The sequence below is a fragment of the Leucopleurus acutus genome, assembly GCF_964270905.1.
Source record: "Leucopleurus acutus genome assembly, chromosome: 1".
NCBI lineage: Eukaryota > Metazoa > Chordata > Mammalia > Artiodactyla > Delphinidae > Leucopleurus > Leucopleurus acutus.
The window spans coordinates 137,793,530-137,820,048 of record NC_139142.1 but is presented as its reverse complement, the minus strand read 5'-3'; the positions used below and the strand labels follow the sequence as shown (position 1 = coordinate 137,820,048).

At 38.3% G+C, this 26,519-nt stretch overlaps 1 protein-coding gene across 1 annotated transcript in view; it reads right to left on the bottom strand.

Annotated features, from left to right (window-relative positions):
* GLCE (glucuronic acid epimerase) overlaps window positions 1-26,519 on the bottom strand; it is a 123,388-nt gene that overhangs the window by 82,924 nt on the left and 13,945 nt on the right. The gene's annotated exons all lie outside the window — the stretch shown is intronic.

The following is a 26,519-nucleotide window of genomic DNA, read 5'->3' as shown; positions in this document are numbered from 1 at the left end:
CTTCAAAACGCCAATTACTTACCATTTCCACTGCTACCATTTTGGTCTAAGTTGCCATCTCTCACCTAGATTATTGCAACAGCCTCCTAAGTGGCTTTACAGTTTCTGCCCTTGTCCTTCTTCAGTCTATTCTCAAGACAGCAGCCAGAATGATTCTTTAAAAGGAAAGTCTAACAACATCACTATTCTGTTCAAATCCACCCACTGTCCTGCTACATCACATACCACTTAGACTAAAAGCATAGGTCCTTAACATCATATAAGACCCTGCTTGATCTAACCACCATCCACCCACCACCACCACCCTCTGACTTCATCCTCCATTTACTCCTTTACTCCGAGCCAAACAGACTTCTTGGAATGTAAATACCTCAGGCATGCCCCAGCCTCAAGGACTTGGCATTTGCTATTTCCCTGGACCTAGAATCTTTGCATTGGTCTGCATACCTCATTCACAGACTGCCTTCATGTTGTCATTTAAATGTCACCTTCAGGGCTTCCCTGGTGGCGCAGTGGTTGGGGGTCCGCCTGCCGATGCAGAGGACACGGGTTCGTGCCCCGGTCAGGGAAGATCCCACATGCCGCGGAGCGGCTGCGCCCGTGAGCCATGGCCGCTGAGCCTGCGCGTCAGGAGCCTGTGCTCCACAACGGGAGAGGCCACAACAGTGAGAGGCCCACGTACCGCCAAAAAAAAGTCACCTTCAGCAGTGAATTTTCCTAGCTATACTTTCAAGTTCAACTCCTCCCATGCTCTACTCCACCTTCCCTGCTTTATTTTTTCTCTTTATTATTTATCATCTGACGTGCTGTATATTTACTTATCTTTCTTATCATCCCATCTAAAATGTAAGTTTTATGAGGGTAGGTAATTTTATCTGTTTCATTCACTGATGTATTTCCAGGGCCTACAGGAGTGCCTGGCATAAAGTGGTCATACAAACATTTGCTACGTGAATGAAATCATTTCCCTCCTTCAAGGATGATATCGAATTATCCACAGTATCAAGATTATATTTAAAGGGGCCAATGAAAATCTCTCTCCCAACCTCCTTATTTTAAACATATCTAGTTACTTAGCAGCTGGTTTATGCAGGATTAGAAGTAGAGCTAGTTCAACTAATAACTATACTAATGCTGTTTCCATAAAGATTTTTCTGATCCCTCTTTTCTAATCTTTGATCACCCTGAGCTCTCAAAGCAATAAATATGTTCTGCCCTTTTGGTACTTGCCAAGTTCTGTTCTTTGTTCAGGATTGTTTGTATATCTCTATTATCTCCCCATAAGCCTATATACTCTTTACATCCAAGGACTCCATCTTCTCCATCTTAATATCTTTAGCATTTAGCACAGTAATTTATTCTCAGTAGAGTCTCAAAATATTTGTTGAAATGAATATGTAAGAAAGTCAAACAGAAACAAGTGCTAGGAAGCAAAGTATTCTGTTTTGCTTATGACAATACTGAGGCCCAAGAACCAGAGACCGTGACTGATTTAGCAGATTATATTCATAGACAAGTTATAGACCTAAAACCTACAATATGAGTATTTAACTTGGGGTCCAAGTAAAGGATTTGGAGAATATGTGAACTCCCTGATATTAAACATAAAATTTCCTTCTGGGTTGCAACTTTTAAAATTTTCTCAAAGAAGTCTATGAAGAAAGTGATTGCAAACAAACTGTTTAAGGAAACCATTCTAAAGTTGCACTTTCTACTCTTTTCTAATGTGGTACCGACTGAATCAGCACTTTTTAAAAATTTAATGAATGACTCCAGAACACATTTCACTACAATTTAAATTTTATAGTTCTTCATAATCCCATGACTAATCAGATGGCTAACTATAGCACTCCACCTAAGAACTGCCACAGTGATTTACCTTGTTTCTAAAATAGTAAATTCTATAATATATAATTATATCATTTAAAATCGTAGTTCAACATCAATACCACATTTTCCAGACTACAACATATGGCATCACAGATGTTAATGCTGTTTAGAAAAGGAAAGACAATCATTATCTGACCCTAGCCTGACATTTTTCTTTTAAGAAAAGATTTGCTCCCAGGAAGGTAGTTTGGACTGAGAACAGTAAATGTTTAGTAAAATGCATTCAAGGCAATTTAACAACAGAAATAAAAGCAAAATGAAGTTTGCATTTTACCTTTTTAAAAGACTTTACAAAACAGATTATAAGCCTTAAGTTTCCTAAAAGGGAAAATAAAGGTTTTAAAATTTGTTTTGTTTTGATTTAAATACAAAGGATACCAACGACCCAACAAAATAATCTTTGAATATTCATCTGACAAATTCCTAAACGTACCTAAAGAAATGGGAGTATTTTTTTTAATGAATAAATCATAGTCCCTGCCATGATGAAGTTGAAATGGAGGGATAACAATTAGTGGTTTCATACATCTTAAAATACAAATCATATGTTAAATTCAGTGTCTTGGTCTGTTCGGGTTGCTATAACAAACTACCACAGGCTGGGTAGCTTAAACAGCAAATATTTGTTTCTCACAGTTCAGGAGGGTGGAAGACCAAGATTAAGCCACCAGCAGATTCTATGTCTGGTGAGGGCCTGCTTCCTGGTTCACTGATGGTCTTTTGCCATCACATGACAGACAGGGGCAAGGGATCTCTCAGGGGTCTCTTCTATAAGGACACTAATGCCATTCATGAGGGTTCTGCCCTCATGACCCAATCACCTCCGAAATGCCCCACCTCCAAATATCCTCACCCTGGGGATTAGGTTTCAACATATGAATTTTGGGGAGACACAAACATTCAGTCTATATAGCATGCAGTAAGAGGAATATAAAGTACCATAGGTGTCCACAACATAAAATGATACCTAGTACATATATCTCTGACACAAAAAATTCATAAAATAAGCATATACAATACATACACTATACACTACACTACAGACACACAATCTGGTATATCTACTACATATACTATATACACACATGTTAATATACTATGTACTTAAATATATCTCCTGGTGGTTCTGCTTATTCCATTGCTAAAGTTATAGTAAATAAGCCATTTCCCATTGTTCACTTTACTTGTCAATTGACACAGACACCAAAGGTCACAACAGCAAGCAGAACTATATGGCCATAACAGTAATAACTAATACACCTGTCACAACTTTCACAGATAGCTATATGAAACAAACTTAATAATCAAATTTAAAGAGTAACTTCTTATACACCTGAAGTCTCATATTAATAAAGTACTATGCAAAATCCTTATACCACCAGATACAAAGCAAAAATGCCCCCTTAAATCTCTTTATAGAGATCTTACTAAGTGCAAGGTACTAAATGTACCCTCAAGGAGCATATAGTCAGCCTTTCTTAAAAGACTATAGTCAATATACCAATAATTGCCTCTTAGCTTACACTCCCGTATTAGAGAACCCACCCTGCTCAACCCCTGGATGGTAGAGCCCTATGTACCAAGTCACCTGGTTCACCTAAACCAAATGAGCTACAGTCTTTCTCCCTATAATTTGGAAAATGACACAAAGAGAATGACTAAGTTAAATACAGTGATCTTGGAAGTAAGAGGAAATATATTCAGAGTTGGAGTTAGTGCCATGGCAAATCAACCCAAAGTTATGTACAACCCAAAGTTATGAGGTAACAGATACTATGAGTATACAGAGGGACCTTCACTGCAGAAAAAAAGAAGAATGGAGCAGGCATGCAGAAAGAACCAAAGACAGAGAGCATATGGCACCAGGAGAAAAGAAAGACGTTACAGTCGTTCACTTTAGCTGAATGTCCTCCATGGAAGCACAGCTATATTTTATTTGCAGTCCTTGGTCACTGGTGAGATTGCTCGTTCAACAGCAGGGAAATGGCTTATTTACTATAAATTTAGACAATGGAATATTGAACAAACATCGAAAAAAACTTGTTTTCAAAAATGTTTTATCACATGGAAAAATGTTTATGAATATTGGTAAAAAGCAGGATAAAAAATTATACATGCATAATAATACCTTTTGTTTGTTTAAATGCACAGATAAAAAACAGTGCACAGGAAAAATAATAGAAGAAAACAAACCCAACAGTAAACAGTGGTTGGTTTTGGAGGCAGGAAATATAGCTGATTTTTGTGTCCTACAAATATATTCCAGTAAACTGATAATAAGATTAACACTGCAAAAACCAAGTGAGGTTATAGTGGCAAAATGTAAATACTTTAATTCAATTGCACGCAGATGTTGTGTGGTTATTTAAATGTTATATAGTTAGTATTCACACAAATGCTTCTACATTCTAAAAACTAATTTTGAAAAAAAAATCTTTTCCTTCCTGTTAAATGACAAAATTCTTTTCTTCTGTTTTCATTTTGTTCCTAGTCTTTTCTTGGTATCTTCTGCCTCTTATCACTAATAAATGATAACACTCCCATTCATAAGAGGAGCATATACATACATATTCTATTACAACATTCTTAAGAGAATTTCATGCTTCCTAATACACCTAAAAAAATTTCATGGCATGAGTATATCAATGCATCTAGCAACTATTCAATGTAATAGACTTATTAATCAGTACTATAAAGTAAGAACGAATACAGGTATAAAATGTTTTGAAGTTATCCTTTTATTACAGAGGTGTATTTATGAAAGGTAGGAGCAGAAGAACCAACAGCAGGAAAAAGATTCAAAGCTTCTGCAAGACCAATGTTATTCAAAGATCTAAAGACAGATTTTAAAAATAGAGCAGTGATATAGTAGCATTCTCTTCATGAATCAAACCAATTTACTTTAGCTGCATAGATTTATTCAATTAAGAAATTTAGGGCTCCTCAATAAAGTAAAACACACTGATCTCAAAATCGGTCCTTTAACAAGTTCCTCAAAAGGAGCACTTTTAACTTCATTCACATTTACTGCAGATATATCATTACATAGGTTGGAAAGTTCAGTCTTTTCGATCTCCAAAATTCATAGGCAAAAAATAATGTTTTTTTTAATAAAAGGAATTTTCACTGAGGTTTTTCAAAAATAAAAGATAAACTGTTAGATTTTAATCACTGTTGAAACATGTTGGATTTTAAAGACAGAATAATTTAGCATACCCACTCCTTTGATCAGGACATTGATTACTGAAAACTGTTACTGAACTTTCTTATAGTTTATCAGAAAAACAGTAACAAAGAATTTGGGAACACTGGGTTCTTGTTACAGTTGTATGACTTTGTGCAACTCAACAGTCTCCCTAGGTATTGTTTTCTCCACATGCAAAATAAAAAGTTCAAACTAGACTATCAGTGGTTTCTAAACTATTCTATGGAAGTACTTCAGGTGCTTTGCAAAGATCTACTTTGAATTTCACTTCTTTATTTTATTTTATTTTTTTTGCGGTACGCGGGACTCTCACTGTTGTGGCCTCTCCCGTTGCGGAGCACAGGCTCCCGACGCACAGGCTCAGCAGCCATGGCTCACGCACCCAGCCACTCCGCGGCATGTGGGATCCTCCCGGATCAGGGCACAAACCCGTGTCCCCTGCATCGGCAGGCGGACTCTCAACCACTGCGCCACCAGGGAAGCCCCTCACTTCTTTATTTTAGCTATAATTTTAAAAACATACTCAAATGTGTTACACCCAAGGGATACAATTAACATATTATAAACATAGCAGAGTAACTCATTTTGAGCAAATTTCAGAACTTTTTGTAAATGTGTCATTATTTAGCAAGACTGCAACTCTGAACTACTGTTTTATTTAATCCAGGTCCATGTATATCCCCTGAAATAGAATTCATTACCTAAGCAAACTAGTAAACAACATATATGTACAAACACATTTTCAGGTCACATGGGCTCAGGCTCATTGCCTTGTCAAAATGTTCTGACACAGTTAAAAAAATAACAACTAAACTCTACCATTTCTAACCAAAATAGAGTAACAGCGACCAAATTTACTCTCTAGTCTGAAAATAGAAAAAAAAAATACATTAAATAGTTTCAAGACATTGGCTATCAGGCTATGTAGGGCAGTGATCCCTGAAATGAGAAACAATTAAGGATGAGCTCTATTATTAGCCCCATCTTCCCTTCTTGCCTTGAGAGAGTTTCCAACCCATGGTGCAGGGAGGGAGAACTGAGGCAGAGCACAACACACTCTCTGAGTTAAGATGGAGCTGAAAGTCTAAAAGACCAAGGCAACTAGAGTTAACAGAATAGAGTACTAGAGAAGTACACAGCGAGTACAGAGAGAACATCAGGTATCTGCAAAGGATTCTTCTCAAGCATTCAGCAGAGTACTAAGCAGTGCTTGCATGTGAGGTAACTACTCGAAGATGAGGAAAGAACCATCTGAAAGGATTACACAAAACAGTCCCAACACACACATGGGGTCAGGAACAGTGTCTGTACCCACCACCCAGACTGGAAAAACTCGTAAGTCATGGATTGGGTATACTACTCATGAAAGTCTTGACTCAGCAGTGGAGAATGCTGCCTCTTGTCTGAGCACTGCTCCAGGCCCATCTAACAAATCACAAAGGCAAGAACTGAAAGGCTCAAACTGTTTTCAAGTAACTTGACGGAAAGTAACCTAACAAAAATATGTTAACATGAAACTATCCAGCATCAAAAAAGAAAAATTCACACTTTCTGCCATCCAAAGACTAGCAGGCATAAAATAAGATAGAAAAAGATGATCTGTCATTTGAAGAATAATCAAAACTGACCCAGAAGGAGTGGTATTACTGAAAATGGAAGAGCAGACAGCTCAAGGATCCATCCCTCCCCTAAGGCAACAAGTAAACTGGCAAAAACTGTTAGTATCAACTTTTTTAAACTCTGGAAAATAATCTAAGATGTACAACAACCACAGGAGTGCTTATGAAGGAAGAAGTTTACATAGTTCAATAAGACATTCAAAAGTTCAAAAGCATTGTGGCATTTTGGTTTAGCAGCCTACCATCCCCCATTCTCCAGCTCAGAGGTAGACTTGTGGATAGCAGCCCACATTACTGGTGTGACTTGCTGGTGCCAGATGGAGCAATAAAACCTTGTTCTCAAAAAGTACAGTTGTGGGTTTTAACCTGTCTGGAGGCTTCCTGAAGGAATGGCTCAGGGGCTTGTCTGTGTTTTGCACACCCTTGGAACTCTCTCAGAGCTGAGGTGGCCTCCCATACAGCATCTGTTGAAAACATTTAAAGGCGTATCCGTGGCTACCTGGGGCAACAGAGGGGTTAAATAGCCAACAGAGCAAGAAGCCTAGGAGGACGGTAGGGAAGGAGACAGAGCTGTGAAAAGCTCTCCTATGAACTGGGTAATCTAGAAGGCCACACACATGTCCAGGGCTAGATGCATGTCAGAATATAGCTAAAAAGATCCTAAGCTTTCACCTCTCACTCACTTTTAGGTTCCATGTAAGCAAAAAGTGAGGAACAGTAAACAGCCTCACTAAGCACTGAAGAAGCACCCCCAACTCAAAGTCAGTCTACAAAGTCCAGAAGAAAATTTGTTGTTTGTTTGCATATTGTTTTTGTTTTCTTTTTGGCTCCAGGTGTTTAGAGAAATCTGTCAAATCACTAGCTGACCACTAAGCTAATGGAACAGAATGTCAATGACCATACATGACAAAGAATACTCTTTGCAAAAATAGTTTAGAAAAATAACTAAAAAACAAAAAACTACAATCCATAACAAGCAGCAACAATAAATACTGGGATGGTGGGAGACTTTGTTCTCTAAAATTACCACATCATTAAAAATGTCCAGTTTTCAACAAAAAATTATGAGGCATGCAAAGTAACAAGAAAGTATGGTCTACTCACAAGAAAGGAAAAAGTAGAAACTGTCCTTAAGGAAGGCTAACATTAGACAGACATATTAGACTAACTGACTTTTTTTTAATTTTTAATTTTTTAAAGGTTACTTTCCATTTACAGTTATTACAAAATATTGGCTATATTCCCCATCTTGTGCAATACATCCTTGAGCCTGTATTACACCCAGTAGTTTCTACCTCCCACTCCCCCACCCCTATATTACCTCTCCCTCTTTCCCTGGTAACCATTAGTTTGTTCTCTATATTTGTGAGTATGCTTCTTTTTTGTTATATTCACTAGTTTGTTGCATTTTTTAGATTCCACATAAAAGTGGTATCATACAGTATTTATCTTTCTCTGTCTGACTTAATTTCACTTCACATAATGCCCTCCCAGTCCATCCATGTTGCTGCAAATGGCAAAACTTCGTTCTTTCTTATGGCTGAGTAGTATTCCACTGTACATATACACCACATCTTCTTTATCCATTCATCAGTTGATAGACACTTAGGTTGTTGCCATATCTTGGCAACTGTAAATAATGCTGCTATGAACAATGGGGTGCATGTATCTTTTTGAACTACTGTTGCTGTTTTTTTCAGATATAAACCCAGGAGTGGAATTGCTGAGTCATATTGGTAGTTCTATTTTTAGTTTTTCGAGCATCCTCCATACTGTTTTCCCACTGTGGTTGCACCAATTGACATTCCCAGCAACAGTGTATGAGGGTTCCCTTTTCTCCACATCCTTGCCAACATTTGTTACTTGTGTTCTTTTGGATGACAGCCATTCTGACAGGTGTGTGGTGATATATCATTGTAGTTTTGATTTGCATTTCCCTGATGATTAGCAATGTTGAGAGTCTTCAAATGCCTGTCGCCCATCTACATTTCCTCTTTGGAAAAATGTCCATTCAGTTCTTCTGCCCATTTTTAATCGGGTTGTTTGTTTTTTTATGTTGAGTTGTATTGAGCTGTTTATATATGTTGGATATTAATCCCTTATCAGTCATATAATTTGTAAATTTTTTTCCCCATTCAGTAGGTTGTCTTTTTGTTTTGTCAATGGTTTCCTTTTCTTTGCAAAAGCTTCTAAGTTTAATTAGGTCCCATTTGTTTATTTTTCCTGTTATTTCATTTACTTTAGGAGACAGATCCAAAAAAATATTGCTGGGATTTACATCAAAGAGTGTTCTACCTATATTTTCCTTAAGGAGTTTTATAGTATCTGGTCTTACATTTAGGTCTTTAATCCATTTTGAGTTCATTTTTGTATATAGTGTTAGAAAATGTTCTAATTTCATTCTTTTACATGTAGCTGTCCAGTTTTCCCAGCACCACTTACTGAAGAGACTGTCTTTTCTCCATTGTATATTCTTGCCTCCTTTGTTGTGGATTAATTAACCATAAGTGTGTGGGTTTATTTCTGGGCTCTCTATCCTGTTACACTGATCTATGTGTCTGATTTTATGCCAGTACCACACTTACTGTAGCTTTGGAGTATAGCCTGAAGTCAGGGAGCATGATTCCTCCAGCTCTGTTCTTCTTTCTCCAGATTGTTTTAGCTATTCAAGGTGTTTTGTGCTTCCATACAAATTTCAAAATTTTTTGTTCTAGTTCTGTGAAAAATGCCATTGGTATTCTGATAGGGATTGCCTTGAATCTGTACACTGCCTTAAGACTAACTGACTTTAAATCAACTGTCTCAAATATGCTCAAAGAACGAAAGGAAATCACAGACAAGGAACTAAAGGAAACCAAGGGAATGAGATCTCATCAACTGGAGAACACTAATAACAAGATATAAATTATAAAAAAGAACCAAATAAAAATTCTGGAGCTGAAAAGTACAATAACTTTGAAGAAAAATGAACAGAACCAGTGGGATATCATCTTACATACTAATGTATACATAAAGGGAGTTCTAGGGGGGAAAAAAAAAGAGAAAGGGTCAGAAAGAATACAGGAAAAAATACTAGCCAAAAACTTACCAAATTTTATAAAAGCTGTAAATCTACATATTCAAGAAGCTTAAAGAACTCCAAGCAGGATAAACTCAAACAGATCCTCATACTGCCAACCCAATATAATCTGTCCAAAGATAAAGACAAAGAGACAATCTTGAAAGCAGTAAGAGAGATGCAACATGTCACATACAAGGGATCCTCAATAATATAACAGTTAATTTCTCATCAGAACCCACAGTAGGATGATATACTTATAAAGTGCTTTTCAAAAAACTCTATAAATGAAAAATTTTATATTCAGCAAAGTTCTCCTTCAAAAAATGAAGGAACTGGGAACTCCCTGGCAGTCCAGTGGTTACGACTCAGCACTTTCACTGCTGGGGCCCAGGTTCGATCCCTGGTTGGGGAACTTAAATTCCACAAGCCACGTGGTGCAGCCCAAAAAAAAAAAAAAAAAGAAGAAGAAACTAACACATACTCAGGTAAAAAGCATCAACATTAGACCTGCCTTACGAGAAATGTTAAACAGAGTCCTTCGGGCTGAAATGAAAGGACACTAGACAGTAACTCAAAGCTATACAAAAAAAAACTCTAGTAAAAATAACTACATAGATAAATAAAAAAGCCAGCATTGTTGTATTTGTGATTTTTAACTCCTTTGTTCCCTATATAATTTAAAAGACAAATGTATAAAATAATTACAGGACGAGGGGAAGATGGCGGAAGAGTAAGACGCAGAGATCACCTTCCTTCCCACAGATACACCAGAAATACATCTACACGTGGAACAACTCCTACAGAACACCTACTCAACGCTGGCAGAAGACCTCAGACCTCCCAAAAGGCAAGAAAGTCCCCACGTACCTGGGTAGGGCAAAAGAAAAAAGAATAAACAGAAACAAAAGGATAGGGACGGGACCTGCACCAGTGGGAAGGAGCTGTGAAGGAGGAAGGTTTCCACACACTAGGAAGCCCCTTTGCGGGCGGAGACTGTGGGTGGCGGAGCGGGAAAGCTTCGGCGCCGCGGAGGACAGCACAGCAACAGGGGTACGGAGGGGAAAGCGGAGAGTTTCCTGCACAGAGGATCGGTGCCGACCGGCACTCACCAGCCCCAGAGGCTTGTCTGCTCACCCGCCGGGGCGGGCAGGGCTGGGAGCTGAGGGTCGGAGCGCAGGGAGAGGACTGGGGTTGGCGGCATGAATACAGCCTGCAGGGGGTTAGTGCACCACGGCTAGCCGGGAGGGAGTCCAAGGAAAAGTCTGGACCTGCCGAAGAGGCAAGAGACTTTTTCTTCCCTCTCGAGGAGAGGGGATTAAGAGCGCTGCTTAAAGGAGCTCCAGAGACAGGCGCAAGCCGCGGCTAAAAGCACGGACCCTAGAGATGGGCGTGAGACGCTAAGGCTGCTGCTGCCGCCACCAAGAAGCCTGTGTGCGAGCACAGGTCACTATCCACACCCCCCTTCCAGGGAGGCTGTGCAGCCCGCCACTGCCAGGGTCCCAGGATCCAGGGACAACTTCCCCGGGAGAACGCACCGTGCGCCTCAGGCTGGTGCAACGTCACAACGGCCTCTGCCGCCGCAGGCTTGCCCCGCACTCCGTACCCCTCCCTCCCCCTGGCCTGAGTGAGCCAGAGTCCCCAAAGCAGCTGCTCCTTTAACCCCGTCCAGCCTGAGTAGATGCCCTCTGGCGACCTACACGCAGAGGCGGGGCCAAATCCAAAGCTGAACCCCAGGAGCTGTGAGAACAAAGAAGAGAAAGGGAAATCCCTCCCAGCAGCCTCAGAAGCAGCGGATTAAAGCTTCACAATCAACTTGATGTACCCTGCATCTGTGGAATACATGAATAGACAACGAATCATCCCAAATTGAGGAGGTGGACTTTGAGAGCAAGATTTATGATTTTTTCCCCTTTTCCTCTTTTTGTGAGTGTGTATGTGTATGCTTCTGTGTGAGATTTTGTCTGTATAGCTTTGCTTCCACCATTTGCCCTAGGGTTCTATCCGTCCGTTTTTTTTTCTTAATAATTAATTTTTATTTTAATAACTTTATTATATTTTATCATACGTTATTTTATTTTACTTTATCTTCTTTATTTTTCTTTCCTTCCCTCCTTCCTTCCTCCCTCCCTCCTTCCCTCCTTTCTTTCTTTCATTCTCTTTCTCTTTCTCTCTCTCTTTCTTTCTTTCTTCTACTAATTCGTTCTTTCTACTTTTTCTCCCTTTTATTCTGAGCCATGTGGATGAAAGGCTTTTGGTGCTGCAGCCAGGAGTCAGTGCTGTGCCTCTGAGGTGGGAGAGCGAACTTCAGGACACTGGTCCACAAGAGACCTCCCAGCTCCACATAATATCAAACGGCAAAAATCTCCCAGAGATCTCCATCTCAACACCAGCACCCAACTTCACTCAATGACCGGCAAGCTACAGTGCTGGACATCCTATGCCAAACAACTTGCAAGACAGGAACACGACCCCACCCATTAGCAGAGAGGCTGCCTAAAATCATAATAAGTCCACAGACACCCCAAAACACACCACCAGACGTGGACCTGCCCACCAAAAAGACAAGATCCAGCCTCATCCACCAGAACACAGGCACTAGTCCCCTCCACCAGGAAGCCTACACAACCCACTGAACCAACTTTAGCCACTGGGGACAGACACCAAAAACAACGGGAACTACAAACCTGCACCCTGCAAAAAGGAGACCCCAAACACAGTAAGATAAGCAAAATGAGAAGACAGAAAAATACACAGCAGATGAAGGAGCAGGATAAAAACCCACCAGACCTAACAAATGAAGAGGAAATAGGCAGTCTACCTAAAAAAGAATTCAGAATAATGATAGTAAAGGTGATCCAAAATCTTGGAAATAGTATAGGCAAAATGCAAGAAACATTAACAAGGACCTAGAAGAACTAAAGATGAAACAAGCAATGATGAACAACACAATAAATGAAATGAGAAATACTCTAGATGGGATCAATAGCAGAATAACTGAGGCAGAAAACGGATAAGTGACCTGGAAGATAAAATAGTGGAAATAACTACTGCAGAGCAGAATAAAGAAAAGAGAATGAAATGTTGAATGTTGTCCCAGTTGTTGTCCCAGAATGTTGTCCCAGTCTCAGAGACCTCTGGGACAACATTAAATGCACCAACTTTTTTTTTTTTTTTTTTTGTGGTACACAGGCCTCTCACGGTTGTGGCCTCTCCCGTCGCGGAGCACAGGCTCCGGACGCGCAGGCTCAGCGGCCATGGCTCACGGGCCCAGCCGCTCTGCGGCATGTGGGATCTTCGCGGACCAGGCACGAACCCCTGTCCCCTGCATCGGCAGGCGGACTCTCAACCACTGCGCAACCAGGGAAGCCCAAATGCACTAACTTTTGAATTATAGGGGTTCCAGAAGAAGAGGAGAAAAACAAAGGAACTGAGAAAATATTTGAAGAGATTATAGTTGAAAACTTCCCTAATATGGGAAAGGAAATAGTTAATCAAGTCCAGGAAGCACAGAGACTCCCATACAGGATAAATCCAAGGAGAAATACGCCAAGACACATATTAATCAAACTGTCAAAAATTAAATACAAAGAAAACATATTAAAAGCAGCAAGGGAAAAACAACAAATAACACACAAGGGAATCCCCGTAAGGTTAACGGCTGATCTTTCAGCAGAAACTCTGCAAGCCAGAAGGGAGTGGCAGGACGTATTTAAAGTGATGAAGGAGAAAAACCTGCAACCAAGATTACTCTACCCAGCAAGGATCTCATTCAGATTTGATGGAGAAATTAAAACCTTTACAGACAAGTAAAAGCTGAGAGAGTTCAGCACTAACAAACCAGCTTTACAACAAATGCTAAAGGAACTTCTCTAGGCAAGAAACACAAGAGAAGGAAAAGACCTACAATAACGAACCCAAAACAATTAACAAAATGTGAATAGGAACATATATATTGATAATTACCTTAAATGTAAATGGACTAAATGCTCCCACCAAAAGACACAGATTGCCTGAATGGATACAAAAACAAGACCCATATATATGCTGTCTACAAGAGACCCATTTCAGACCTAGAGACACATATAGACTGAAAGTAAGGGGATGGAAAAAGATATTCCATGCAAATGGAAACCAAAAGAAAGCTGAGTAGCAATTCTCATATCAGACAAAATAGACTTTAAAATAAAGACTATTAGAAGAGACAAAGAAGGACACTACATAATGATCAAGGGATCGATCCAAGAAGATACAACAATTGTAAATATTTATGCACCCAACATAGGAGCATCTCAATACATAAGGCAAATACTAACTGCCATAAAAGGGGAAATAGACAGTTACACATTCATAGTAGGGGACTTTAACACCCCACTTTCACCCATGGACAGATCATCCAAAATGAAAATAAATAAGGAAACACAAGCTTTAAATGATACATTAAACAAGATGGACTTAATTGATATTTATAGGACATTCCATCCAAAAACAACAGAATACACATTTTTCTCTAGTGCTCATGGAACATTCTCCAGGATAGATCATATCTTGGGTCACAAATCAAGCCTTGGTAAATTTAAGAAAACTGAAATTGTATCAAGTATCTTTTCCGACCACAACGCTATGAGACTAGATATCAATTACAGGAAAAGACCTGTAAAAAATACAAACACATGGAGGCTAAACAATACACTACTTAATAACGAAGTGATCACTGAAGAGATCAAAGAGGAAATTAAAAAATACCTAGAAACAAATGATAATGGAGATACAATGACCCAAAACCTATGGGATGCAGCAAAAGCAGTTCTAAGAGGGAAGTTTATAGCAAGACAATCCTACCTTAAGAAACAGAAAACATCTCGAATAAACAACCTAACCTTGCACCTGAAGCAATTAGAGAAAGAAGAACCAAAAAACCCCAAAGTTAGCAGAAGGAAAGAAATCATAAAAATCAGATCAGAAATAAATGAAAAGGAAATGAAGGAAACGATAGCAAAGATCAATAAAACTAAAAGCTGGTTCTTTGAGAAGATAAACAAAATTGATAAACCATTAGCCAGACTCATGAAGAAAAAAAGGGAGAAGACTCAAATCAATAGAATTAGAAATGAAAAAGAAGTAACAATTGACACTGCAGAAACACAAAAGATCATGAGAGATTACTACAAGCAACTCTATGCCAATAAAATGGACAACCTGAAAGAAATGGACAAATTCTTAGAAAGGCACAACCTGCCAAGTCTGAATCAGGAAGAAATAGAAAATATGAACTGACCAATCACAAGCAATGAAATTGAAACTGTGATTAAAAATCTTCCAACAAGCAAAAGCCCAGGACCAGATGGCTTCACAGGCGAATTCTATCAAACATTTAGAGAAAAGCTAACACCTATCCTTCTCAAACTCTTCCAAAATACAGCACAGGGAGGAACACTCCCAAACTCATTCTATGAGGCCACCATCACCTTGATACCAAAACCAGACAAGGATGTCACAAAGAAAGAAAACTACAGGCCAATATCACTGATGAACATAGATGCAAAAATCCTCAACAAAATACTAGCAAACAGAATCCAACAGCACATTAAAAGGATCATACACCATGATTAAGTGGGGTTTATTCCAGGAATGCAAGGATTCTTCAATATACGCACATCAATCAGTGTGATACACCATATTAACAAATTGAAGGAGAAAAACCATATGATCATCTCAATAGATGCAGAGACAGCTTTCGACAAAATTCAACACCCATTTATGATAAAAACCCTGCAGAAAGTAGGAATAGAGGGAACTTTCCTCAACATAATAAAGGCCATATATGACAAACCAACAGCCAACATCGTCCTCAATGGTGAAAAACTGAAACCATTTCCACTAAGATCAGGAACAAGATAAGGTTGCCCACTCTCACCACTCTTATGCAACATAGTTTTGGAAGTTTTAGCCACAGCAATCAGAGAAGAAAAGGAAATAAAAGGAATCCAAATCGGAAAAGAAGAAGTAAAGCTGCCACTGTCTGCAGATGACATGATACTATACATAGAGAATCCTGAACATGCTACCAGAAAACTACTAGAGCTAATCAGTGAATTTGGTAAAGTAGCAGGATACAAAATTAATGCACAGAAATCTCTGGCATTCCTATATACTAATGATGACAAATCTGAAAGTGAAATCAAGAAAACACTCCCATTTACCACTGCAACAAAAAGAATAAAATATCTAGGAATAAACCTACCTAAGGAGACAAAAGACCTGTATGCAGAAAATTATAAGACACTGATGAAAGAAATTAAAGATGATACAAATAGATGGAGAGATATACCATGTTCTTGGATTGGAAGAATCATCATTGTGAAAATGACTCTACTACCCAAAGCAATCTACAGATTCAATGCAATCCCTATCAAACTACCACTGGCATTTTTCACAGAACTAGAACAAAAAATTTCACAAATTGTATGGAAACACAAAAGACCCCGAATAGCCAAAGCAATCTTGAGAACGAAAAAAGGAGCTGGAGGAATCAGGCTCCCTGACTTCAGACTATACTACAAAGCTACAGTAATCAAGACAGTATGGTACTGGCACAAAAACAGAAAGATAGATCAATGGAACAGGATAGAAAGCCCAGAGATAAACCCACGCACATATGGACACCTTATCTTTGATAAAGGAGGTAGGAATGTACAGTGGAGAAAGGACAGCCTCTTCAATAAGTGGTGCTGGGAAAACTGGACAGGCACATGTAGAAGTATGAGATTAGATCACTCCCTAACACCATACACAAAAATAAGCTCAAAATGTTTTAAAGACCTAAATGTAAGGCCAGAAACTATCAAACTCTTAGAGGAAAACATAGGCAGAACACTCTATGACATAAATCACAGCAAGATCCTTTTTGACCCACCTCCTAGAGAAATGGAAATAAAAACAAAAATAAACAAATCGGACCGAATGAAACTTCAAAGCCTTTGCACATCAAAGGAAACCATAAACAAGACCAAAAGACAACCCTCAGAATGGGAGAAAATATTTGCAAATGAAGCAACTGACAAAGGATTAATCTCCAAAATTTATAAGCAGCTCATGCAGCTCAATAACAAAAAAACAAACAACCCAATCCAAAAATGGGCAGAAGACCTAAACAGACATTTCTCCAAAGAACATATATAGACTGCCAACAAACACATGAAAGAATGCTCAACATCATTAATCATTAGAGAAATGCAAATCAAAACTACAATGAGATATCATCTCACACCAGTCAGAATGGCCATCATCAAAAAATCTAGAAACAATAAATGCTGGAGAGGGTGTGGAGAAAAGGCAACACTCTTGCACTGCTGGTGGGAATGTGAATTGGTACAGCCACTATGGAGAACAGTATGGAGGTTCCTTAAAAAATTAAAAATAGAACTACCATATGACCCAGCAATCCCACTACTGAGCATATACTCTGACAAAACCATAATTCCGAAAGAGTCATGTACCAAAATGTTCATTGCAGCTCTATTTACAATAGCCAGGAGATGGAAACAACCTAAGTGTCCATCATCGGATGAATGGATAAAGAAGATGTGGCATATATATACAATGGAATATTACTCAGCCATAAAAAGAAATGAAATTGAACTATTTGTAATGAGGTGGATGGACCTAGAGTCTGTCATACAGAGTGAAGTAAGTCAGAAAGAGAAAGACAAATAATGTATGCTAACACATATATATGGAATTTAAGAAAAATAAAATGTCATGAAGAACCTAGGGGTAAGACAGGAATAAAGACACAGACCTACTAGAGAATGGACTTGAGGATATGGGGAGCGGGAAGGGTAAGCTGTGACAAAGCGAAAGAGTGGCATGGACATATATACACTACCAAACGTAAGGTAGATAGCTAGTGGGAAGCAGCCGCATAGCACAGGGAGATCAGCTCGGTGCTTTGTGACCACCTAGAGGGGTGGGATAGGGAGGGTGGGAGGGAGGGAGACGCAAGAGGGAAGAGATATGGGAACATATGTATATGTATAACTGGTTCACTTTGTTGAAGGGCAGAAACTAACACACCATTGTGAAGCAATTATACGCCAATAAAGATGTAAAAAGAATAAATTATAACTCTAGGTCAATGGACACACAATGTATAAATAAGTAATTTTTGACAATAGCAATAAGAGGGAGGTTGGAGCTATGTAGGAATAGTTTTTGAATACTACTGAAGCTATGTTGTTATGAATCCAAACTAGTTTCTTATAAGTTTGAGATCAATATAGCCTTAATCTTCAGGGTTAAGGAAAAGAACTAAAAAATATACAAAAAATAAAACGAGAGGGGATCAAAATAGGACACTAGAAAAAATAAACTAAACACAGAAGAGGGCAGTAATGGAGGAAATGAAGAACAAAAAAGATATGATTTTTTTTATGAAAAAGAAAACCTTACCTATGAATAGTTATTTTAAATGTAAATGGTTTAATTCTTCAATCAAAAAGCAGAGATTGGTAGAATAGATTTTAAAAAGTGATCCAATTATATATTGTCTACAAGGGACTCACTCTGGATCTAAAGACACAAATAGGTTGATAGTGAAAAGATGGAAAAACACATTCCATGCAAACAGTAACCAGAAGGGAGCTGGGGTAGCTACACTCATATCTGACAAAATAAACTTTAAGTCAAAAATAGTTATGAGACAAATAAGGACATCATACATTGATAAATGGGTAAATCCAACATGAAAATATGTCAAACGTAAACATAGGAACCTAACAATATATCTCTAAAATATATGAAGCAGGGCTTCCCTGGTGGCGCAGTGGTTGAGAGTCCGCCTGCCGATGCAGGGGACACAGGTTCGTGCCCCGGTTTGGGAAGATCCCACATGCCGCGGAGCGGCTGGGCCCGTGAGCCATGGACGCTTAGCCTGCGCGTCCGGAGCCTGTGCTCCACAACGGGAGAGGCCACAACAGTGAGAGGTCCGCGTACCGCAAAAAAAAAAAAAAAAAAAAAAATGAAGCAAAAATTGACAAAATAGATGAGAGAAATGTTCTATAATAATAGCTGGAAACTTTCAAAAATATCTCACTTTCATAAAGAAAAACCAGGCAGATAACCAATAACAAAATAGAGGACTTGGGCTTCCCTGGTGGCGCAGTGGTTGAGAGTCCGCCTCCCGATGCACGGGACACGCGTTCGTGCCCTGGTCTGGGAAGATCCCACATACTGCAGTGAGAGGCCCACATACTGCAAAAAAAAAAAAAAAAAAAAAAAAAAAGAAGACTTGTTGAACAACACAATAAACCAACTAGACCTAACAGACACATGCAGAACACTCAACTCAACAACAGCAGAATAGTGCATTCTGGAGTACTCTTCTCAAATCCATGTGGAACATTTTCCAGGATAGAAACACAATAGAGAGAACCAACAAAACCAAAAGCTGGTTTCTGAAAAGATCAACAAAATCGACAAACTTTTAGCTAGACTAACTAAGAAAATAAGAGAGAAGACTCAAACTATGAAAATTAGAAATTATTATGCAGCATTACTACTGACCTTAAAGAAATAAACAGTATTATAAGAGAATACTGTGAACAACTGATTGTGAACAAATCAGACAACCTAGATGAAATGGATGGATTCCTAGAAAGATATGATCTACCAAAATTTACTCAAAAAGAAATAGAAAATCTGAACAGAACTATAACAAGAGATTGAATCAGTAATCAAAGACCTCCCAACGGGAGAGTGGCAAAGATGGCTGAGTAGAAAGACCCTGAGTTCACCTCCTCTCACAAGCACACCAAAATTACAACCATCTGCAAAACAACCATTGATGAAAAAGAATGGAACCTACCAGAAAAGGTCTTCTACAACTTAAGACATAAAGAAGGAACCACAATAAGACAGGTGGGTAGGAGGGGTGAACTCACAATATAATCAATTCCCATACCCCCAGGTGGGCAACACACAAACTGGAGGATAATTTTATTGCAGAGGTTCTCCCACAGGAGAGTTCTGAGCCCCACAACAGGCTCCCCAGCCCAGGGGTCCTGCAATGGGAAGACAAGCCCCCAGAATATTTGGCTTTGAAGGCCAGCAGGGCTTTAATTTCAGGAGCCCCACAGGACTAGGGGAAATAAGAGACTTCACTTTTAAAGGGCCTACACAAAATCTCATATGCACCAGGATGCAGGGCAAAAGCAGTTATTTAACAGGAGTCTGAGCCAGACCTACCTCCTGGTCTTGGCGAATCTCCTGGAGAAGTGGGAGATGGTTGTGGCTCACCCTGGGGACACAGACACTGGTGGCAGTCATATTTTGGAACATTCTACCACATGAACGCTGCCATCCTGGCTCATTATTGCTAAGACCTCGCCCCACCCAACAGACTATAGGTGCCAGTGCTGGGATGCTTCAGGCCAAACAAGTAACTGGGCAGGGACACAGCCCCACCCATCAGCAGACAGGCTGCCTAAAGACTTCCTGAGCTCACAGCCACCTCTAGAAATGCCCCTAGACACAGCCCTGCCCACCAGAGGACCAAGACCCAGCTCTACCCATCAGTGGGCAGACACTGTCCCTTCCCTCCAGGAAGCCTGCACCAACCTCTAGACCCACCTCACCTACCAGGGGCAGACAACAGATGCAAGAAAACTAAGATCCCACAGCCTGTGGACCCAGCCCACACACAGCAGCCCAGACTCTACCCTGGAACGAGTTGGGCCCTGTCCACTTGCAGGCCAACTCAAGCTTCAGGACACCGCAGACCCCAAATTCAACTGTGTCAGGACCCCTGCCCCAACAATCTGAAATGAACTCTGGGATCCCTGGGCTCTGCAGCCAGACTCCAGCACTAACCCCAGGACCTGGCTTCACCTGCTAGTGGGTTGGCAACAGCTCCGGAGTCTTCAGGACCCTGCTTCCGCCCACCAGTAAGCCAGCACTTTATACCCACTAGGACGGCTATAATTTCAAAACCAAAAAGAACAGCTAGGATGTAGAGAAAGTGAAACCTTCACACATTACTGGTGAGAAAATAAAATGTCATAGTTGCTATGGAAAATGATATAGTAATTCCTCAATAAGGTAATCATAATTTCATATTACACAGCAGTTTCATTCCTAACTAAATACATCCAAAAATTGAAAATAGGTGTTTAAACAAAAAAATTTACAAAAAGTTTATAGCAGCAGTATACACCATACCCAAAAGGTGGAAATAACTAAAATATCCATCAATGAACAAACAGATAAACAAAATGTGTTATATCCATACATGGAAGTATTGTTCAGCCATATAAAGGAATGACATGGTGATACATGGTATAAAATGGATAAAACTCGAAAACAATGTGATAAGCGAAAGAAGACATAAAAGGACACATGTTGCATTATTCTATTATATGAAATATCCAGAATTGGCAAATCCATGGAGACAGAAAGTAGATTAATGGTTGTCAGGGGCTGAGGGGATAGGGGGAATGGGGAATGATTGTTTAAAGGGTACAAAGCTTCTTTTTGAAGTTATAAAATGACTGTGACTAGATAAGGGTGATGGCTGCACAGCACTGTTAGTGTATTAACTTTCACTGATTTGCACGTTTAAAATTATTAAAATTGTAAATTTTACGTTATGTGTATTTTACCACAATGATGTTTTGAATGACCCAGAACTGCCACAGATATTAGAATTAAGATCGAAGGACAAAAAAAAAAAAAAGATAGAAGGACATTAAAATCGTCGTTATAACCACATTCCACGTATACAAAAAGTTTAGCAGAGACATGGAAGATATTTTTTAGATAGAAATTTTAGAAATGAAAAGTACAGTGATTAAGATGATAATACACTAGATGAGATTAGCACAGAATAGACAATACAGAAGAAAAGATTAGTGAACCTGAAGGCACAGGAACAGAAACTACCTAAAAGAAAGAAAGAGAAAAAAGGAATTAAAAAAAAAAAGAACATAGGTAAACCACTGAACTTCAAGTGGCCAAATATATGGGTAACTGGAGTCCCCAAAAGGGAGGAGGAAAATATATTTTAAATTTGCAGAAATAATGGCAAAACTTCTCAAACTTAATGAAAATTATAAAGCTAGCTAGGGTTTTATAGCATATATAAAAGTAAAATTGATGATAAAAATAGCATAAAGGCCAAGAAGGGCCTTATAAACTAGCTCAACAAAACCCTACCCCCCCCACACACACACACACAACTGCATCAACATACATCATAATCAAATTGCCCAAAACTACTGATAAAGAGAAAATCTTAAAAGTAGCTAGAGGAAAGAAGACATGTTATGTCATGTACAGAGGCATAAGAATAAGGACAGCACCAGATTCACAGAAACAACGTAAGTGAGAAGACACTGGAGCAACATCTTTAAAGTACTGAAAGAAAAAAAAATCAACATAGAATTCTATACCCAGAAAAATTATCTTTCAAAAATGAAGGCAAAAGTAAAGCAACCATACACCAATAATAATTTTTAAAAAAGAGAAAAACAAACAAAAATGAAGGCAAAATAAAGATATTTTCAGACATTCAAAAGTGAAAAGAATTCATCACAAGCAGACCCACATTACCAAAAATGTTAAATGAAATCCTTCAGACAGAAGAAAAATCTTGATACAAATATGGATCTACATAAAGGAATGAAGAACACTAGATATGGTGATTTCAAAGATAAATATATATTAATATTTAAGTCTATTTAAAAATAACTGACTGCTTAAATAACAATGTACTGAGGGTTTATAACATATTTAAAAGTAAAATTTATCATAACAATAGCATAAAGACTAACAAGAGAAATGGAAGTATACTTTTCTAAGGTTCAATACTATATATGAAGTGGTATAATATTCTTTGAAAGCAGATAAAGATGTATACTATGAACATTTATGTACTATAAACCCTAAGCAAACACTAAAATAACCAAATAAGTAGTTATAGCTAATAAGGTAACTGATGTGATCAAGAAGAATCATAGAAAATACTCAACTAATACAAAAGAGGACAGGAAAAAGAGGAATGAAGGAACAAAGAACAAATAGGACAAATAAAAAACAAATAGCAAGATGACAGACTCAAATATAATCACATCAATGATCATATTAAATGTAAATGGTCTATACACTCCATTTAAAATATAGATATTATCAGACTGGATTAAAAGCATGACCCAACTAGAAGGTGCCTACAAGAAATTCTTTAAATATAAAGACACAAGTAGGTTAAAAATAAAAGGATGGGAAAAGATATACCAGAAAAAAAAAAAAAAAAGCTATAATGGCTATATTAATGTAAGACAAATTCTTAAGGACTACAACCAGGAATAAAGACAGTCATTTCATAATGATAGGTGAGTAATTTCATCATAAAAACATAATAATCCTAAATGTTTATGCCCCTAATAACAGAGCTTCAAAATACATGAAGCAAAAACTGACAGAACTGCATAAGAAAATAGACAAATCCACAATTATCCAATACTTCTCTCTCAAAAACGTATGTAACAGGGCTTCCCCGGTGGCACAGTGGTTGAGAGTCCGCCTGCCGATGCAGGGGACACGGGTTCGTGCCCCGGTCCGGGAAGATCCCACATGCCGCGGAGCGGCTGGGCCCGTGAGCCATGGCCGCTGAGCCTGTGCGTCCGGAGCCTGTGTTCCGCAACGAGAGAGGCCACAACAGTGAGAGGCCCACGTACCGCAAAACAAAAACAAAAACAAAAACAAAACAAACAAACTTATGTAACAAATAGGCAAAAAGACAAAAACTAGAAATGAAAGCATGGATATAGTAGATTTGACAACACTATCAATGAACTTTATCTGACTGACATTTCTAAAACACACTACTACCCAATAGCAGAAGAATACACATATTTCTCAAGAGTACACAGAGACCTTATGAAGAGAGACCATATTCTAAGAAATAAAACAAGTCTAAATAAATTAAAAATGATTCAAGTCGTGCAAAGTATGTTCTCTGACCACAATGTAATCAATTAGAAATCAATAGCAAGAAGATTATAGGCAAATCCTCAAATATCTGGAAATTAAAGAATACCCTTCTAAATAATTCATGGATTAAAAAAGGGGGGTAAACTAAAAGGAATTATTAAGTGAATGAAAAGAAAAGCAAAACACATCAGAATTTGTGGGATTGTGCTAAAGAGGTATTTAAGGAGAAATTGACAGCAATGAATGCTTGCTTCTACCTTTTAGAAACTAGAAAAAGAATAGCAAAGTAAACCCAAAGTAAACAGAAGAAAGGAAATAATAAAGATCAGAGCTGAAATCAACAAAACAGAAAATAGAAATAATAGAGAAAATCAATGAACTCGAAAGCTGGTTCTTGAGAAGAGTAATAAAATTAGTAAGCCTCTAACCAGAATGATCAGGAAAAAGAGAAATACACAAATAACCAATATCAGGAATGAAAGAAGAGACATCATTACAGATTCTACAGATACTAAAAGGATAACAAACCATGATAAACAACTTTATGCCAATAAATTTGACAACTTAGATAAAATAGACAAATATTTGCAAACCACTTATATGACAAAGAACTCATATCTAGAATATATAAATAACTCTCAAAATTCAAGAGTAAAACACCAAAGATTCAAGTAAAAATGAGCAGAAAACATGAAGAGACATTTCACCAGAATGGATATACAGATGGCAAATATAATAAGTTCAACATCATTAGTCATCAGGAAATGAAAATTAAAAACATAATGAGATACCACTACATATCTATTAGAACACCTAAAATAAAAAACAGTGACAATACCAAATGCTAATAACAAAGACAGAAAAACTAGAGCTCTAATACAATGCTGACGGGAACATAAATTGGTACACCACTCTGGAAAATGGTTTGGTAGTTTCTTAAAATACACTTAACACTTTCTTAAATATATTTACCATACTACCCTGGAATTTACACTCCTAGACACTCATTCCAGAGAAATGAAAACTCATGTGCACACAAAAACTTGTATACAAATGTTGATAGCAGCTGTATTTGTAACAGCCAAAAATGAAACTGCTCAACTGTCCACGAGCGGGTGAAGATTAAACAAACTCTCATACATTTATACCATGGGATACTGTTCAGCAATAAAAAGGAACTATTGATACATGTAACAACTTGGATGGATTTCAAGGGAATTATGCAGAGTTTTTAAAAAGCCAGTCTCAAAGGTTACATACTGTATGATTCCATTTACATAATATCTGGAAATGACAAAACAGTAATGGAGAACAGATTAGTGGTTGCCAGAGGTTAGGGGATCTTTCTGGTGATGGAATAGTACTGTATCTCAATTGTGATGGTGATTACACAAATCTACACTTGATAAAACTGCGAAGAATTACACACACAAAGGAACACATGTAAAACTGGTGAAAAAGTAATAAGATCTGTGGATTGTACTAAAGTCGATTCCCTGGTTTTGACACTGTACTATAGTTATTTAAAATGTTACCACTGGGGGTTCCCTGGTGGTGCAGTGGTTAGGAATCTGCCTGCCAATGCAGGGGACACGGGTTCAAGCCCTGGTCCTGGAAGATCACACATGCCGCGGAGCAACTAAGCCTATGCGCCACAACTATTGAGCCTGCGCTCTAGAGCCTGCACGCCTAGAGCCCATGCTCTGCAACAAGAGAGTCCACCGCAATGAGATGTCTGTGCACCGCAACAAAGAGTAGCCCCCACTCGCCGCAACTAGAGGGCCTGTGCGCAGCAACGAAGACCCAACACAGACAAAACTAAATGAATAAAATTAATTAATTAAAAAAAATTAAGTGTTACTACTGAGGGGAACTGGATGAAAGACACATGGGACCTCTCTGTACTAATTTTGGAAGTTCCTGCAAATCTATAATTACTTCGAAATAAAAACACCTTTTCACAATACACTCTTCAAAAAAAAAAAAAGAAAAAAAAAATCAAGAGGTATAAAAGTGTACACCATTAAACCAAACCAGTCTTACTGAGATCTCAGACTTCCAATATCCTAACTCTTTTCCAGAAAAGTCTATGCACACAGAAACATAACTGTGTTTATTAATGTGTGAATATGTATGTTATTTAAACCCACACATACACAACTGTTTTGCAGTAATGTCAGCATACCATAAACATTGTCCTGCCACTTATTTTTTTCACCCAATAATATGTCTTATCATTTTATTAATAAGTAAAGACAACTTGCCCTGCAAAGAAACTGCACACATTTACATTCCTGCCTACAGTGTACGAGAGACAGTGATTCTATGCATCCTTGCCATTATTGAACATTTTAATCTTTGTTAATCTGGAAGGTGAAAACATGCTCTACTGTTGTTTAAATTTGCATTATAATAATATTATTATTATATACTAACGTTTGATACTATATGAAACCATAAGGTGTTGAGAATAAGTGAGGTACCCAACAGAAAGTTTTGCTATGGGGAATTATAACCAATAAAATTTTTTTTAAAGGTTGGAGTTGGAAAAGTCCTTACAGGATAGCTTGATTAAACTGTACTCAATACATGCTTTAATGCCTCAAGGACAGAATGTCCACACTATTTTCAGTTCAATTGTTAAAAACATCCTCATTACATACCAGTACTTCCCTTCCTCTAACTTTCACTCATTGTTCGTAGTTCTACCCTCTGGGGATGCAAAAGATACGTTTAATCCCTCTTCCACATGCCATTCCTT